Source organism: Vulpes vulpes, chromosome 14 (assembly GCF_048418805.1).
Source record: "Vulpes vulpes isolate BD-2025 chromosome 14, VulVul3, whole genome shotgun sequence".
Lineage (NCBI taxonomy): Eukaryota > Metazoa > Chordata > Mammalia > Carnivora > Canidae > Vulpes > Vulpes vulpes.
The window spans coordinates 96,812,637-96,831,979 of record NC_132793.1 but is presented as its reverse complement, the minus strand read 5'-3'; the positions used below and the strand labels follow the sequence as shown (position 1 = coordinate 96,831,979).

Here is a 19,343-nt window from a genome sequence, read left to right as displayed (position 1 = left end):
TTGGGAAATGGACATCCTGGCCCTTCTATTCTGAATGCTCCCCCACACCCCACACCCTGTATCTATCTGACTACCTCCTATTCATCTTTCAAAGTGAAGCTCAGATTTCATCTCTGGGAAGCAAATCTTCAGATACAGTGAATCTCCCCTCCTGGGGACCATATTGTACTAGATTGGGTTCAGGGCATGCTATCCCAAAAATGGCACCTTGGCATGTGGAATATTTTAAGCAGAAGGGGCTTGAGAAAAATGGCATAAGCAGGAAGGTCACTGTGACCTGCCGTTCTTTGCCTTTCTTCCCTAAATGGGTCATAAAAACCACATGTGAGAGGTGTCCTTCCTATACCCAGAGGAAAGGACCATGTTTATCTTTGAAGCCAAAGGCTTCTCAGGCTTCCTTTGCCTGAGAAGAGTCCTAATAGGCCTTGCTAAGTTTCCCCCAGTTTACTACACTTCTCTTATGTTCTTTAACCTATCATATGTCTACCCAGCTGGCCACTCTTCATCAAAGCTAGCATAAATATACTCAGCTACAAGTGTTTCTTTGGGTCTTCATTTCCTTAGAAGGGGTCCCATGTCACATAAAGTTCATATTAAATAAATGTGTAGGCTTTTCTCCTATTAATATGTCAGTTTAATTTTCAGACCCAACTCTAAAAGGGTTGGGGAAAACTGTTTCCTCCCCTACATACTACCTCTGAATCCTCAAGTTTGACATCAACTGAGGGGATAGCTTTTATTTTTAAATATTAATATTGCGCTTATTGCATAAGAACCCCTATTCTAAGCACTTCTACACATACTCATTTAAGTCTCATAGTGACCCCACGATGTAAGCACAAATATTCTCTCTGTTTTACAGATAAGCATAATGAAGCCACGAGAGGTGTAGTATCTTGCCCAAGGGGACATAGCTCATAGTAGTAGAGCTGAGATTCAACTTTGGGTAGTCTACCTATGGAATCTGTGTTCATAACCAGTGTGCCACGGTGCCTCTCCCTAAATGCTACAGCCTACTAACAGCTACCTTGCAACCATATGGATCTCCTGATCCTGCCTCATCTGCAGTCAAAGCTGGTTCTCCCACACATTTTTTCCTCCGTCACTGTCCATGGCTACTCTATCATCAGAACTGCTCAGGCCCACATATCCTTGATTTCTTGACTCTTCTCTTGCTGTCACACTCACATCTGATTCATCTGCAAATCCCGGTGGCTTTCCCTTCAGTGGTTGAGCCCCATCTGGCAGTTCCTAATGCTTCCCTTGTGACTGTGCTGGGCTAAGCCACTGCTGTTGCTGGCCTGGATGATGGCAGGGCATTCTTCCTGTTAGCTTCCCTGCTTCCTTCCTTGTCCCTCCACCCCTGGCCGATTCCCAGCATGGCAGCAGCCAGTGTGAGCCTTCTGAAATCTGTCAGATCATGTCACACTTCTGTTCAATATCTTTCATTGTTCGTGACTTTACACTTGCACCCTTTACATGAAATACTCTTTAAATATCTTCATGGCTTAACTCCCGTATTTCCAGTTTCTACTCAAATGCCAACTTACCAATGAGATCTTCCCTCACCTTCTTACATAAAATAGCTCTATTCTTACTGCCGTGGCTTCCATCCCCCATAACCTGATTTATTTTTATGCACAGCACTCATATAACATTTACATTTACTGATTTGTACATTTCTCACTGCTCTTGCTAGAATGTTATCTCTCTGAGGGTAGAAACTTTGACTCTTTTGCTTAATGCTGTGTCTACAGTGCTGAGAATAGCACTTAGTATATGGTAGATGCTCAATAAATATTTATAGTGTGAACAAAAACGTTAATGAATGAGAGGACTACTTACTTTGTGCTAGTCACTATTATAGTGTGTTTATATACATCATCTCTTTTTAATCTTTCACAAGCTCTCTGAGGGCTTCTAGGTGACTATAGAAAAATAATTTGCCTCCATTCAGCTCAGTTTCTTTATCTCTGAAATGAGCATAATAATAGTACTTGCTTCTAAGAGTTAAGCACGTATAAATCCTAAGAATGGTGCTTGGCACACAGTTCCTGTCCCAGGAACTGAGAAGCAGAGTGGGGGAGTTTAACATACAGGATTTGTGCTCTTGAGAGCAACACTGGAAGGAATAATAATAATAATAATAATAATAATAATAATAAACAGAGTGGCAAGAGGGAGGAGGTGGCTTCGGTCTCATTACTTCAAGGAATGCAGGAGGTGGAAGGACCCAGTAGAATTGGCTTGCACTGGGGCAAGTGTACCTGGCCTTCATATTCCCACATCACTGAGTCATGTACTCCAGGCTTCTCTGGAAGGGGCATGGCCTCGGGCAAGTCCATTCTCTAGGGTAGAGACAGCCAGTCACACTCCCAGGAGCTGGGGAATGAGAGTTGAAGTCTCCAAAGTACGTGAAGGTCGGGGTGCAGCAGGCCAGTACCCCCTCCAATAAACTTTAGTAAATGCTCAAAATCACAGTTTATTACTGCACTGCTTTAAGTGGCAAATGCCATCCTTTGAGAGTCAGCTTGCCTGTAAAGATTTAGGATTGATCTATGAGCCTTTGTCCCTGTAGACTTCCTCAAGTGGGGGCTTATCCAGGTGCCTTATTACTTAGGACAGGCCTGAGGGGTTAGTGGGTCTACCTCATCCCCTGTGATGGAGGTGATTTAGAACAACACAAGGCTCGCCTTTTGAGCAGTCAAAGGTCAGCAGGCTTGTGTTTAATGCCATTTAAAGGAAATCTCCCTCACCCCTAGGGTGCCTCAGTGGTTCAGTCAGTTAAACATCTGCCTTTGGCTCAGGTCATGATCTCAAGGTCCTGGGATTGAGCCCTGCATTGGGCTCCCTGCTCAACAGGGAGTCTGCTTCTCCCTCTCCCTCTGTGGTCTCTCTCCCTCTCAAATAAATAAAAGAATCTTTTAAAAAAATTTAAAAAAAAAATAAAGGAAATGCCCCTATCACCTGGAATTCTACCATTAGAAGTCCATGATGTATTGAAGCATTTTAAAAAGCATCAAGAGTGTCCTGTTGAAATGCAAATAACCCTGTAAAAGCTAAAGGCTTGAGCTTTCATGATGAAATACCTTTCTATCTTTATTCAAACAGACTATTAAGTATTCCATTTTAAATTATTCCAAATACAGTGATCTTGTTCTGGTTTTGCTTGAATTTCATATGTTTTTAGTGCAAACCATCTGGATTTCTTTTCTTTTCTTTTTTCTCATCTGGATTTCTTCACTTGAGCATTTTCTTTAAAGGAAGTTGGGGACCAGTAGAACCATGACTTTAAGCTAGAGAAGTGGAGTCTAGTGTGAGATGGGTTCTGGAAGGTAGAGAACTTCTGCTAAGTTCCTTACTGTCTCTGAAGCTCATTGTCCCCTTGGTGGAAGGGGTTCTGCCTGCGAGATCTGCATTGTCTAACAGTAGCCCTGTGTGGCTATTTAAATTTAATTTACATTTAAATTAATTCAGAGCCTCAGTCCCACTAACCACTTTTCAAGTTCTCAATGGCCAGTTGTGGCTAGTGGAAATGTTGGGGTTCAGAGCTAACAGCCAAGGAAGAATTCTTGAGACGTCTTTAGTGTGAAAAGGTGGTTTTATTAAAGCACAGGATCAGGACACACGGGCAGAAAGAGCTGCACTGGGGTTGTGAGGAGTGGCTGATAAATAAACTTTCAAGTTGGGAAGGGATGAGGGACAGTATAAGCCTCCAAGGAATTTTGGAAACAAGGTTTCCAGGATCCTGAGGGGGCTAGCTATTGTGAGGAAAGAGTCATTTATACTGTAGAGAACTGAGCTCCCAGAGGAAGCCTGCTCTGTTTCAAGGACTTGTCAACGGGCTGTAGGCAGTAGGGAAATTTAATTTTTTCTTTTGCCTGTTTCCTACATCAATGGGCAGCACAGAAAGTTCTACTGGACAAGTGCATGAGGATGATTCCTTCATTTCTTGTAAATGTCTAACACTTTTTAGTTTTGAATAAGGGTGTTTATTTACAAGAAAAATTAACCCACATCTGTGATGTAGGTTGAGAGTTGATGATGGTAGATAATACTTATTGGGATTTACACACATGAACGGATGCTTATTTATCTATCCAGTTGCTTTCTTCTAACCTTCACCACCACCTTAGGAGCCTGTTATGTTTTTACCTTTTTTTTTTGTTTTTACTTTTTTTTTTTTTGCGGGGGGGGAGGGATGATTTTAAGTAAACTGTATGCCATATATGGGGCTTGAACTCATGACCACAAGATTAAGAGTTGCATACTCTACCAACTAAGCCAGCGCAAGGTCTCCTTATGAGCCTTTTAAAATTATTTACTTACTTATTTACTTACTTATCTGAGAGACAGAGAGAGAGAGAGAGAGAGAGAGCTAGCAGAGGTGGGGGTGGGTAGGAGCAGAGGGAGAGGGAGAATCTTAGGTGGACTTCCTGCTGAGCCTGATGTGGGCCTCAATCCCACGACCCTGAGATCATGACCTGAGCCAAAATCAAGAGTCAGATGTTCAGCTAACTGAGTCACCCAGGCACCCGGAACCGGTTTTTAACAGAGGGGCAAACCGACATTGAAGGGGGTCAAGTAACTTTCAAATCTAAACTCAGATTCAAACCCATGCTGATCTAATGCTGAAAGAGGGGCCCCAGTTTTTGTTTGTGAATAAACATTTGCCTAAAGCCTCCCGACTCACTGTACTTCTGAAAGTTCAGTGATTCTTTATTGCTGCATTTTCTCCTCTTCTCCCTCCTTTGCATCCTCTTCTTCTAGAAGGCTTTATTGTCTTGGTATAATGCACATGATTCTCCTTTCTCAGAGGTAACTATTGCTAATATTATGTTACAGAAGTTCACCCTTCCAGAAGGTTCATGCATATAGCCATATGTATGCTATATCTATATATGGATGCTTCACAGATCCACATGGGGCTGCTCTTCAGAGGCTCGGCTATGGCTCCTATTTTGAATTTCAGTTCAGAAAAGTCAGAAACCCCTTCAGGAATTTCTTTGGACTATAATAAGATTGAAAACTTCCAGTTTGTTGGGGGCTTTGGAAAGGCTGTCCATCTGGGCACATTGTGCAAAATGCCCTCTGGGAAGCTAAAGATCATGCAATCACTTTGAGTGAATGGGGGTGGGGTTGAGGGGATCCATGACTCCTTAAGCGGATAAGGAAGTTGTCTTCTCATTTATCAAGTGATGTGCTCATGAAGTTACAAATGTTAGGTCTGGCTAGTGTACCTGCTGTCTTTTCTCTGGTCTTGATTATACTGTAAAGAGAGCAAGTTTAAAGTCAGGGGTGTCCAGAGGAGGGAGGATGGGTCCTCTGATTGATCTAGAAGTTTGAAAGGCTGCTGTTCTGATGTTAGGATCCATTATTTTGCTATATCACCCCAAATAGGAAAGAAGACTATGACACAGCTCTGGGGATGTGCGTCTTTCAGAGAGGCCTGAGAGAGTGAGAAAGGGGCATTTTGGTTGAGACTGCTCTGTAAAAGATGTGAAATGGAATCATAAGCAGCTTTCTTGAAAGCATTCATCTGCTGCAAATTTTAAAAGGTGGGCCTGAAAAATACCTCTGTGGAAAGCATCCTGTGTCAAGAGCCAAGAGTTGCCTCAGTGGGGTGTCTTTCTAGTCTCTGTATCTGAAAGTGGCCTGTGTGATGCCCACCAGGGAAGTGATTTGTCCAGTTCATCCAAACAAAGGGCTGGTTTATTAGGAGCATGGCTATCAAGCTTGAGTGGTCAGCTTGAGATCAACAGCCTAACCAAGGTCTTTGAGCCTAGAGGAAGCAGCTATAGCTTTTCTGATGTGCTAGAAACTGACCAGTGTCTGAGCTGCTTCTTTCCACTTCTCCCGCAGAGACCACTTCCATTTTGCAAACTGTGTGTCTGTCCTACTTATATGCACAACAGCTTGCAAATAACCTCCTTTTCTTTAGATCTCTAGGGGGAATCATTACTGTGTGGTTTATGATGAAGAAAGTGGTATTTTCCCCCTTTGAAATGAAAACAACACTGGATTAGCTGGTTTCAGGGGTGAAAGTTTCTGAAGATCATTTTGCTCATGACACTCGTATATTCACAGAATGCAGAAAGACATTGAGGATTTGGTTTCAGGGCTCCTGATGACAACAGCAGGCTGCTCTGGAGGTGGACCCTGGATGAGGCCTGAGGAGGAACTGTCCTTCATGAGACGTGTTGCAGTGATGTGCCATCTGTTTCTAGAATGATTCTAGTAACAGTGGAGGAGCCCATGAAAATATCCCTGCCAGGTCTTCTCACAATTCATCTTCTTCCCTCCTTGTGTATGACAGCCCTCTATATAATAAGCAACGTAGGAATAGGAGGACAGTGAAGGCACATCTTCAAAAAAATGATCTTGCTGTCACTCAGATTCTCTCCTACCTGCCCCTCCTTTTGATCTACACTCTGGATGCTGGGACATAGTGCACGTTCTCTCTCAGAGTTCATTTTCATCTCAAGGGCAGTTTAAAGGATGCTGTGATGGGTTACCTGGGTCTCTACTGCTCTGGGCTTCAGTTGGGCAGGAGTCCAGTATCCTCTTTATTTTTCTTTTGTAATATTATATTTATTTAAAATTTTTAAGGATTTTATTTATTTATTCATGAGAGACACAGAGCGGGAGAGAGAGAGGCAGAGACATAGGCAGAGGGAGAAACAGGCTCCATGCAGGGAGCCTGATGTGGGACTCGATCCTGGGACTTCAGGATCATGCCCTGGGCTGAATGAAGGCCAGCGCTCGACCACTGAGCCACCCAGGTGTCCCCGCAATATTATATTTATTGAGGGCTTATCAAAGCAAAGTTCTGCCACCTGCTAGGAGACAAAGATGAATGTGAGATGGACCCTGTCCTCAAGGTGCTTAGTGATCTAGGCGGTCAGCTATGAGGGTAAGCAATGGGGACAACACTATTTTTGGTGGTTTAAGTAGAGTTCTTTGAAACATTGACATCATTTGAAAATTGTCCTTGCCAAATATGTAGGAGTAATTTCAACAGTAAAGCCAAACAGTGGAAAAGGGTACGTCAAAGATGCATCCCTCAAATAGCCAGAGACGCCAGACAGATAATATGCGGTGTTCTGTGATATTGTGGGGAAACCCGCAGAGCTCAGCAGAGGCTGTGAGGTATGGCATGGTCTCTCTCCAGATTTGTGACCTTGGGCAATGCCCTTGACCTCTCTGAGCTCCTGTTTGCCAAGCACTCCCTCCTCAGACTTTGTGAGGATTATATGAGATTGAGTGAGAAAGCTCCCAACATATACTACGAGCTCATTAAAGGGTTTTTTCCTCTCCCCATCCTTTCCCTGTTACTCTAGGATTTGGAGCAGAGCCCAGAACTGTACAAAACGCTAGGCTGCAGCACTAAATATGTTTGCAATCCTGGCAACATTTTAGCCCTTTCTAATTACAAAGTTTATACTTTGCCAAAGCTGAATTAGGGGCTGGAGGATGGAGAGAAGGGGATGGGGTGCTAATTATGGAGATTAAATACACTAGAGTGGGGGAAGGGGAAGGAGAAGAACCAGAGGGCCCATAACACCCAGAGGCTGAGTAATTCAAGGATAATGAGGAGATGCAGACAGGAATTCGGACATACCGAGGTAATTAAAAAAAATATTATTTCAGGGAAATACATGGGACTGATAAGTACAAGACGAGCTATGAGCCTCTACTTATGCTTTCCCCAAAGTGAGAGGTGTGGGGAGGTTTCTGGCACTGGGAGAGCTGCAGGCTGATGGGGTTCAGGGTGGAGCCATAACTGGGCAGCAGGGACCAGGAGACCCTAGCCAAGCAGTGTTGGGGTAAGCCCATGGGCCCCAGCCCCAGAGGATGGGAAATGGAGGCCATTCTGGAGAAGAAGGTGTTTGGGCACCTGAGTCATTACAAGGCTAGAATGTAGCAAAAAGCTGGTTAGTTTCAAGAAAAAAACATACAGGAAGGCTAAGAGGAGAGCACAGGCCAATCAAGGCATCAGGGCACCAGAAGTGCCCATCCCGGCTGTATCGGCTCTCGGACTTGCCTTTGGGGCACATTGGGAAGATCTTGGATTCTCCTTGATATCATCTCCATCAGTTTGTCCATCTGCCAGTCTTTATGTTCTTCACAGATCTATATCTACAAAGTTTTTAGAGATCCAGACTTTTAACCAGAATCCTCTCCTGGAGTAACATATTTGTTTCATGCCAGTTCTGTATTTTTACTTTTTGGGGGGTAGATTTGCAAAGGTTCTAACAAAGCAAAAGATGGAGAATAGCTCATGGGTGAAAAGAAGACTCTATCCTTACAGAAAGACTGTTGTTTTTAGATTTAGTAAAATTTCAATCAGCTAGAATATGAGGGCTATGAGGGCAGAAGCTTGTTATAATCTCCTTGGGGTTCATGGCACTTGGCACCCAGCACCTACCATGTAATATAGGAGCCCACCGAAGTACTCATGAAATTGGGACCGACTATCATAATGACAATTCAGTAGGGCTAATCCCCTAGGACGGGGCTACCAGGAAGGGAATAAATGAAGCCAGGGAGGTGGATGGATTTTCATGAGGGTCTTTCAAGGGCAAATTAAGGACAGTGTTTTGAAGGTCTTGAGAAGCTACTTAAGAGATTTGAGTCATGCTGCGTGGAAGGGGGCTGTGTCGAGGGAATCCAGTTGAGCGATGCACAAGGCTGTGTCAGTGGGGTGGAGCTCAGGGCATGACTCCAGGCCTTGTTTGTTTGGCATCAGGTCAAAAGTTAAAAGCAAATAGGGTCAGCTGGCAAAATCTGCGGGCCACATAAGGAGGGGATCTCTGGCTTTCCTAGATGATGGCCATGGTAGTCTTCAAAGTTATATTCAATTCTATTATTGGTGTTGTTGTCTAAACTATTTGTTCCTTCTCTTCAAGCCGGTCTTTCAACCAGGAGGACTGTTTTTGAATCACATCTATTTGGGGAAGGACAAAAATGTGTCTGAAAGGCGCAGCAGGTTCTAATAGCTCTTCTTGCTCTGGGAGATTGAAGTCCATCAGCAACGTGACCTACCTATAAATGTTCCCTTAGATAGCTCTGTGTTGTGTTCTCTAAGGCTCCTGGTGGATCTGTGTAGCAAAGGGGTTCAATTTTAACAGCTCTTTTCTTTCCAAAGGAAGTATTGCTTCTCAGGAAACAAAACAAAACTTGCTGCCATTCTTTTCTCTTCTTCTAGCCTCCTTGAGCGTTGAGGCATCAATTAGTTGAATACCCTCTGTTGTCATTCAAGGACCTTCCCAGTCTGGCTCTAACTTCTTTTCCACATTTATCTCCAGCCATCCTCCCAGAATCCTCCTGCACTCCCTCTTGACCCATCAGCTCCCTTGCAGGTACATCATTAGATAATTTGGCATCACCGAAGAAGAACAGAATATGCCACCCCAAAAGATGCCTTGGCCTATTGATTATTTTGAATTGAGCTTACTTAAGAAAGAATTGTTGCAAGAAGGATCCTCAGATTCTCCTTTGTTCCTCTGAAAGCAGAAAATAAATCCCCCTTGTGAAAGATACGCTCCTTGTACCAGGAGGGTAGAAGGCATCCTTGTCACCAAACATAGGGAATTGAGGGCCAAGAGGGCTGTGTGAAGAACACTTGTCACTTCTTAACTAATTTACTATCCCAAGATCAAATCCCTTCATCTGGTCAATTCTTCACAAATTTATTGTTTCTTTGTCTAAAAGGTATAAAAGCTGCCTGCTTTGGTCACTTGAGTATCATATTTTTATAGTGCTCATCTACATACAAAATTAAATTTGTTTTTTTTCCTGTTAATCTATCTTATGTCAATTATTAGGTCAGCCAAAGAACCCAGAAGGCAAGAATGGGAAAATTTTCCATCCACATTTGCAGGATTCACTATATAATTTTGTGAGTTTGATCATTTACTTGGGCACGTGTGTTTCTAAGTGAACATACCAGGGTTGTGCTCAGTTGTTCATGGACAGTATATACTCGTTGAGTGTGCCTGATTGTAAGGTAAAGTGGGATGGTAGAAGAATGTTCTGGTATAGAATAGAGGAACCCAGATCCCAAGGACCTGGGTTGGGGGCTCTGAGTTGTCTGGTGGGCAGGCCCTCTCAGTAGTAGCCAATAGATTCCTGCACACATGCAAGGTTTTTTGTTTTTGTTTTTGTTTTTGTTTTTTTTTTTTTTTTTGAGCTGGCAACAGGAGAGGAAGTAAGGGTAAGGGGGCAGAAGCCTAGTATAGGTGGAGAGTTTGAATCTGACTCTCGAACTTACTAGCTGTATAACCTTGACAAGTGCCTCAACCTCTCTGAGCTTGTTTTTTCTTCTATGGAATAGAGAAATAAGGTTATCCATCTTGCAGTGTTGTGAAGTTAAATGAGATGATACATTTTTAGTACTCAAGTGAGAAAATGTTGCGTTCCTTCTACTTGGAAGACAGCATTTTCTGTCTGGGTGGTATTTGCCAGTTTTCCATCAATCATGCATGATTCTTGAGACTTTTACCATATCACTGGCAAAGATCAAACATCACCTGTACTCCCATTTAATTAAAAAAATCAACCCATTCTTATTAATAGAATACCTTTACTTAGGAAGGAAACTATATCACTCCTGTAACCATAGGGTAACTATAAAAACAAACACAATGAAAACAACACAGTGTTATGTTACTGATGTTCAGCCAGACACTGTTCCCTGCTAAAGGCTACGAAGCTAATCTTGTTTGTACTTTGTTGCAAAAGGTTCTCACTTTGTTGCAAAAGGGCAATTCACTAGTTAGCAGGTAGGTGGTAGAGCTGTACTGGTCCCCCAAAGAAGATTTTGATGTCCCTGACTATCAAAAGGGATTGAAAGAACATTGAAAATACAATCACCCTTCTTCTCTGTGATTCAATGGTATTTAATGCTATGCTTGAACATCTTTTGAAATGATGTCAGGTCCCACAAAAGATATAGCATCTTCCACTTTGGGAAATGCCAGTCTTGGGCATCAATCATTTAGGAGCACAATATTAGCTCATGACTACAGGGATGTGGGTCAGGGTCAGGATCCCCAGAGAAGGGAGCTGATATAGGGTGGTGGGGAGAGGTCTGGGAGTGAGGGTTGGGGGTGGGGATTCAGAGCAGGGTTGCAGCAGAGTGGAGTGCTAAACATCCAGAAGGTCTCACCTCAAAGGCTGCAGATTTGCTGGTCAAGTAGTAGGGTAAAGGTAAGGCTCTTATTGTCATTTTGGCCCTCTTAGGCATTGCTGCAGAGGTTAGTAAATATGTTGAAATGCAGATCTATGTGTTGGGCATTGATATAACAATAGCTATTTTTACTGAGCTCTTATCAAAGGTTTCTGAACATATTGACTCATTTAACTCTCATAACAACCCAATGAATAAAAATCTGTATTCTTTTCATTTCACACATGAAGAAACTGCAGCCTAAAGGTTAAATAACTTGCTCTGATTTTCTGAGCTTATAAGAAGCAAAGCTGGTATCTGAAAATGTGTGCAGTGGGCAAGAATTTGCTTTATAACATTACCCAGGGCAAGAAAGAACGTTAAAAGTGTTTTTCTTCATCAAATCGCAAGTAGTGTTGATAAGATGGCCATTATCACTCTTTGTTAAAGCTTCCTTCCCTGCTCTGCTGGACCACTTATGTGGTTCCCTGAACAGAGGGAGTGCCTGGCTCACAGCCCATGGCTATGGCCACCATGGTCCTTGTTCTTGCTGCTTCTCAGGTCTGCCTACAGGAGCCAGCTTTGCACCATCTGCTAGGCAGTTTTAGTGTGGATGAATACAGTGACACCACTCAACAATTCTTGTTTCTGTTTACGGATTGTACAACTGGGTGGGATCCACGTGGCTGGTCTCAAGGCTGCAGGGTTAATAGGCTCCATAGATGTCCCCAGCTCTTCCCCATCCAGAGTGATGCCTACGAGAGGGACGGGGGTCTCCTCTCAGGGAACTCACTTCCTACTTCTTAGAGTTCCCCTCTCCCAGAGCTTGGGCACCTCATCTACATGTCAAAACACCAGTACCTGTTGTCTTCCCTTTTAGCTTAGCTCTTGAAGGGCCTAATAGTGTGAAGACTGGGTAGGAGCCTTCTTTGGTCTTGCCCTTGAATCGATGACACACATAAATGTCACCTGCTTCCTGAGGAAGGAAGAACATAGGGCAGAGATTCATGACATTGAGTAAGCACAAATTACCTGGAGAACTTGCTAGCAAAACAGATTTCTGTCCCCTTTTTGTTTCAGAAGATTTGGAATGGGGTCCAGGAATCTGTATTTATCTGGCACAAAATGATTCTCCTGCAGGTGATTTGAGGACCACACCATGGAAAACATTACTTGCCTTTAGCACACAGAGGAGCCAAGAGGGAGAAAATTAGCATTTCAGGGAGTACCAGGCAAACATTAACATCTTAACAAATCACTCTGCTGGATACATTTGCATAATAAAAATACATATTTGTAATATATAATATTATGGAAACTACTGGTAAAATGATATGAATATATGATTTGCTTAGCATTTTCCCCTACTATTATAGTGCGATCATTTTCTTCTCTTTTTTTAATAAGTCTTTCAAAGAACATAATTTTTATAACATAGTAATATTTAACTGTATGAGTATGTGAACATTTATTTACCTATTCCCCATTATTTAATATATGCTTGTTTTCCAGGTTTGATGTTCTAAATAATGCTTTGTTTTTTTGTTTTGTTTTGTTTTTAAAGATTTTATTTATTTATGAGAGACACAGAGAGAGAGGCAGAGACACAGGCAGAGGGAGAAGCAGGCTGCATGCAGGAAGCCCAATGTGGGACTTGATCCCCGGTCTCTAGGATCACACCCTGGGCTGAAGGCAGTGCTAAACTGCTGAGCCACCCGGGCTGCCCTAAGAGATAGGACTTTAACTCAGGTCCTCTATCCAGTGATCTGGTGATCTTTCTCTTATCTAGCTTACAATGTTTTATACTGAGTCCTCCTGACCTCTCTCAGCACTCATTTTTGTTATGACTTACACAATTAGGATGGAAACTTAAGGAAGAGGTGCCTGCAAAGCTAACTGACCCATTGAACATCTGATTACTACCCACTGGAGTTTGTTGACTACCCTACCTCTTGTTCATGTAAATAGAATTACAGCAAGATTCTCAAATAACATTTACTCACAAACCTTTATATGCTTCAGTTCCCCCTAAATTCCTGCCAAATAATTTCAGGGGTGCTCAAGTCTAGCTCATGACTTGGTGTATTAGTCCTTCTGGTCTAGGTTGTCTGCCATTTTCTTCTGCCCTGGCTCACTAGAGTGAATCTCCCTTCAAAGCCAATTGCACTTGAGGGTACAGCTACTGGTGATTCCTGCCAATGGGGCCAGAGAGTGTGCCCAGCTTTCCAGGGGTGAGTGTTGAGGACATTAGTATCTTTACTAAGGGGACCATCATTTGTTGTTGCTTGCGCTGAAGTTGCTACATTCCAGGCTCTTGATACATCACCAAGATTTGACTGAATCCGGTGAAAAATCTGAGTTATGCATTTCCTCCAGTTGTGACCCATTGGGCTGTGACCAGGCTGTGCTCCCCGCTTCTCTCTTCCAATAGGAAGCTCTTGGTCCCACATGCAAGTAGACTTTGGGATGCTCACCACGTGGGCTTTCAAGACACGAGAAAATCATAGGATGAATATACCTACAACTATAGGCACAAAAGTAGTGTGTAACTGTTTGGAAAAGCTTGGATTCCATGGATGTTAACACAGGTTCCAAGGAAAAAGAGGTGGTGATTATGGGAAACACTGATTTCAACAAGTTAAATGGATTTATTTTGGTGAGGGAAAGAACACGAGTTTTATTGAGGTATAACGTATATACCATTAAATCCACTCATGAATATACATTTCAATGGTTTCTTAGTAAACTTATGAAGCTGTGCAACCATCACTACAATCCAGTTTTAAAACATTTCTGTCATTCCCCAACCCAAATTTCCTGAAGTTTACTTACAGTCAATCCCCACTTCCACCCCTCGCTTTGGCAACCAATAATCTGCACTCCGGTTCTATGGATTTTTGTCTGTTCTGGACATTTCATATCAATGGAATACTATAAAATAAGGCCTTTGGTGTTTGGCTTCTTTGACTTGGCATAATGTTTTTGAGGTTCATCCATGTTGTAGTATGTATCAGTACCTTGTGCTTTTTTATTGCTGATGATTATACTATTGCCTGGATATACCACATTTTGTGATGGATGTTTGTATTGTTCCCAGTTTGGGGCCATTATAAATTATACTATTATCAGCATTCCTGTATTAGTCTTTAGAGTGGGCATATGTTTGTTTTTTATTTTTTTAAAATTTCTCCCAGGTAGATTCTTAGGATGGAACTGCTGGCTTATTTTGTAAGTGCATGTTTAACATTTTAAGAAGCTGCCAAACTGTTTTCCAAAGGAGCTGAACCATTCTTCATTCCTAGCCCCGATGTTTGAGGGTTCTGATTCAGCACATCCCAGCCCATCCTTGCTATTGTCTGTCTGTTGATTGGAGTTGTTCCAATGGGTATGTTGTACAGCTCATTGTGGTATTAAATATATATCTATTTAGGTCTTTCACAGAGTTTTTTTTTAAGATTTTATTTATTTATTTATGAGAAACACAGAAAGAGAGAGGCAGAGACATAAGCAGAGGGAGAAGCAGGCTCCATGCAGAAATCCCGATATGGGACTCAATCCCGGGACTCCAGGATCATGCCCTGAGCCGAAGACAGACGCTTAACCGCTAAGCCACCCAGGCGTCCCTTTCACAGACTTTAACATAGAAATGTACAGTTTTAATCTCCAGAAGAGAATGGTGAATAGGATATGCCATGTTTCCTAAACTTATTTGCTCTTGCAATTCTCTCCCTCTCCTCCCACCACCCCTCCTGAGATGAGCTTATGAAAGGCCTAACATTCTAGAGCACACATTTTGGGAAGCATTACATCATTTTATTATAATATTATTTTTAGCTTTGTTCTCCGTGATATTTAATTACACGCAAGGGTTTACCACACAGTGATGCTGAGTCGAATAGCACAGACCCCGAGGTTCAGAGAATGTGAGAGGTGAGAGAAGAGGCTGACGTGGTTAGGGCTGGCATGCGTCTGAGAGCAGTGGTTTTCAGGAGGAGCTAAATGTCAGTTTGTTTTTCTCTTGTATTTGGTTCCCCAGCGTGGCCCAGATGGACCCCCACATCTCAAGCAGAGCTGGGCTGGGCTCAAGCTGGGATCCTGGCTACATTTTAATTGTCAACGCTCAGTCAGATAATGATCATAATGACAGCAACAACAACGATAATTATATCAAATTTACATCGGTCACATCTGCGCCAGGCACCAGGCTGAGCGCTCTTCATGGATTATCTCAACTGGGTACTTTTATAGTCATTTTACAGATAAGAAAATTGAGGCACAGAGTGGTTAAGAGCTTGTGCCCAGGTCATAGGGCGTGGCAGTCAGGACTTGAACTGGGGCCCTCTGACACCGGTTTGTGCTTTTGAACCACTCTGCTCTGTGTCCCACCACCCCACCCAAAAGGCAGTCTGAAAGAAGTCTGGAAGAATATTTTTGTTTGTTTTCATTATACAGCAACTGGAGCATTCTGGAAAGATTTCCTGGCTAGAGTCTGCGCCCTTCCCTAGAGACACCACCATCCTAGTCACCTCACCTTCTCCTTCTCAGCTGACAGGAAATGTAGCACTTACTCTCCTGTGGGAGTCTCCTCATATCTGTCCTCATGGCCTACCACCTTTATCCTGGCCTAACCTCACCTCTGGATTATTACTCCTCCCCTCCATGAAAAACTTCTACTTAGTTTCATTGTTCACAGGTTTTCTCCTAGAAACCAGGCCATGTATCCCCACCAGGGAGATCTTTCTAGATCCCTGCTCTGCGTGACACACTGCTCTGCCAACTTCAACAACTGTCATGGCTCCCTTTGCTCAGAGGAAAATTCTCAGTCCCAGAGCAGGGTGTGCAGACTGACTGATCTTCCCTCCCCCAGTGTATCGCCTGTAAGCCTCCCTTCTAGGGTCATCCACTATAGGCAGGTGCTTCATTGCTGCCCAAACAAGTTAAGCCATGTTCTCCTCCATAACTTTACTGATCCTTGTTCTCCAGTGTGCAATGGCCTCCTCTCCCTTCTGGCTTCTCTGAGCCCTTTCCTGCCCTGGACGGTCCCCAGCTTCTAGGATGCTAGCACATCCCAGCGCATAAACAACCCGTCCCTCTTCGGAACCACCTTGGGAGAGCCTACGATTGTGATGTCCTAGCATTAGTCTTATTCACTGTGAAATGAGTTTGTAATGATACTCCTTGCCTCGTAGGGTTGTTGTCCTGGTTAAAAATTCAGGATACACGTGATACACTTAGCATAGTACCTAGCACAAAGCCACAAGGCAAGTATTTGATAAATAAAAGATAATATTATTAATAATTAAGATCGTCATTTTTATTACTGCATTGTTCTGTCTAACTCTTCCATGAGGGGTGGATGTCTTGAGAATGGGGCTCAAGTCATATCATATTAATCACAATGTCTGAAGCACCAAAGGTCCTGGGGGACCTTTGTGGAGGATGAGTGCACAAAGCCTAACCAGGGTATCAGAAGCTTGATGCCACTCTTGGCTCTGCAGGCAACTCAGTGTGTGACCTTGGCTTGTCTCTTTGGAGTTCAGTCTCTCTCCCTTGTACCTCCTCTTTAAGGTTCTCTGTGAACCTGCTTCAAATCTAATCCCTGACATCGGTTCTCCACGTTAACTTGGACACATTCTTTATTCCTCCCTAACCCTCAGTTTTCTTCATCCATGAAATGGAGAGAATGGTTTTGCTTCACTACTGGCTGTGAAGATAAATGAGTTTGCTTTTCGGTACATAGTGGCTCTCGTGCTTCTTTTGTTATTGCTGGTTAGGTTAATGTTGAATTCATTAGTTTCTTGGCTGGGGCTGCCTTAACCAAGTACCACAAAGTGGGTGGCTTAAAGAAATTCACTGTCTCATGGTTCTAAAGGCTAGAAATCCAAAATTAGTTCCTTTGGAGGGCAGTGAGGGAAACTGTTCCAGGCTTCTCCTCTAGCTTCAGGTAGCCTTAGTTATTCCCCGGCTTGTTGATGGTGGCACTCTCCCGGTGTCATGTCATCTTCCCTCTATTCAGATCAGTATCTGAGTCCAAATTTCCCCTCTGTATAAGGTCATCAGTCATACTGGATTAGAGCCCACCCTAATGATCTCATCTTAACTCAATTACTTCTAGAAAGACCATATTTCCAAATAAGGTCACATTCTGAGGTCCTGGGGATTAGTGCTTCAATATACCTTCTTAGGGATTCACATTTCAACCCATAACACTGAAAGTGATTAAAGATTGTATTCTCTACGAAAAGCTTTGCTGGAGAGATAACTTGGCATTTCTCAATGGAAGAGAAAACAACCCTACAACACCCGACAGCGATTCCTGTCTACTCTACTGCGCTTGCCATTTGCAGCAGTTCATTTCACTGGATCAGATAAGTGGAATCAGCTTCAACGAAGATCCGTTTCTTTCCACAAAGCAAATCCCAGGACCTCTGCCCCTTGTGACATTTCCCACATGTGCTTTTAGAATTGCAAATCTATCATTTCTGGTTCATGACATTTTTTGCAGAGCCCCCAGGATGGAAATAACACACCAGATCTCAGGCAGTTGGCATTCTTTCTCTGTATTTTTTTTATATTTTTTATATAGCATTCTGTGAAACTCTCATGCTGTTTACATGTGATTTATATTCTTCCTGTGGTTCCTAAATGGATATAATAAAAACATTTAGAATATTAATCTGACATGGTTCAGGCCAGCATGGTCTAATACAAATTTATTTACTAGAGATGGTGAAAGTCTGAAAAGATAAAGTGAGAATCAGTCCTTAGTAAATCTTTCTTGCTGGCTCCTATGACACTGTTTCTGAGAGGGGTGTCCCCTGGAGTCCTTGGGATGTTTGTGGAAAATGTAGGTTTCCAGGTCTCACCCACTGCTCTGCAAGTTCAGAGGCTTTGGAGGAGGGGTTCCAGGGTTTGCGTGTCTAATAAGTGCTTCAAGCCACTGTGGTTTGGGCCCACCCTTCGTCTGAGAACCACTGGTCTCCGGCATCACCCAGAAGTGTTTTTTGGTTTTGAGTCACATGAGTTCCAGAGCTGGAGACTGTCCAGGGCTGAAGGTGGGGAGAGCCAGGCAGGTAGGCATTGGGGCAGGGGACCCAGGGCTGTGCCGTCAGCATCACGAGGATGTGTCCTGTCCATTGTGGGGTGGCATCTGCTGAATGTGGCAACAGATCAGTGTGGATTTCAGATGGAACAGGTTGACCTGTAAAGGTTGATGGCACGTATATATGACAGCAGGTGGGTTGACCTGGGGAGTGGGTTTCTGGCAGTTCCAGTGAAGGTGTCTGGCAGCCAGAGAGAGCTAAAGTGGGGTCAGGTGTATGGGATAGCCTTGCCTCTGCCCCTGAGGGCTGCTCAGGGAGCAGGTGGGACTCCGTGTTGCCCTGGGGAGCTGTGTGAAAACTTGGACTCCTGAGCTTGAACCAGCCCCTCTGTGTGTGCTGGGAATCTGTATTCTAAAGTCCTCCAGGTGATTTAATGTGACAGTCCCTCTGAATAGCATTTGGGAAGCACGGGTGCCATGGAAAGAATTGACTTTGGGAATCAGCAGGTCTGGCGTTGACTCCTGGCTGTTTGATCTTGACCTAACTCCATCTGAGCCACAGTTTCTCTATCTGTAAAATAAAGTACAAATATTTTCTTCTTGTTTTGATCATTGTGAGAAATAGGGAGAAGGGATGTGGCACATTTTAGCAGTTTCTGGCACATGGTACACTTCATGTGGTGGTGGCTCCAAACCTCGTAAGAGCTGTGTTTTGAAAGGATGTGATTGGGACAGAGTGTGCCAGTCACTCCGTAACAAGTGGCCACAGAGATTGACTTTGGCTCTGATAGCACTAGGTCCTGGTTTCCACAATTGAGACTAGAAAAAAAAAAAAAAAAAAAGAATGACAATGTCAAGGCTTAAATAGTGTTTCCCACTCAGGTCTGATACTGTCCCAAGCATTTTATGAATGACCTTATGAGTTAGCTAGTATTGTTATCCCCATTTTACAGATGAGAAAATGGAGGCTCAGAGAGACGTGAGCATGGTCACACAGGTCTGACGCGGTGGAATCAAGCTCTCTGGCTCTGAGTCTTCAGCAGCTTTTCCAGCCAAGTTCAAGGTCACAGTGGTCCTTGACCCTCAGTGCTGAGTCTCCAAGTGAGTTGGGCCTTTGGAGAAACGGTCCTC

The 19,343-nt window shown here is 43.3% G+C and overlaps 1 protein-coding gene across 17 annotated transcripts in view; it reads left to right on the top strand.

The window, feature by feature from the left end:
* Positions 1-19,343, top strand: part of SV2B (synaptic vesicle glycoprotein 2B) — a 173,548-nt gene that overhangs the window by 81,260 nt on the left and 72,945 nt on the right. For 2 of the 17 annotated variants that reach the window (XM_072737228.1, XM_072737230.1), the window contains exon 2: positions 19,166-19,313. The exons of the other annotated variants lie outside the window; for them this stretch is intronic. The gene's annotated coding sequence lies outside the window, so the exon portion shown is untranslated. The remainder of the gene's footprint in view (positions 1-19,165; positions 19,314-19,343) is intronic. 17 annotated transcript variants of the gene reach the window in all.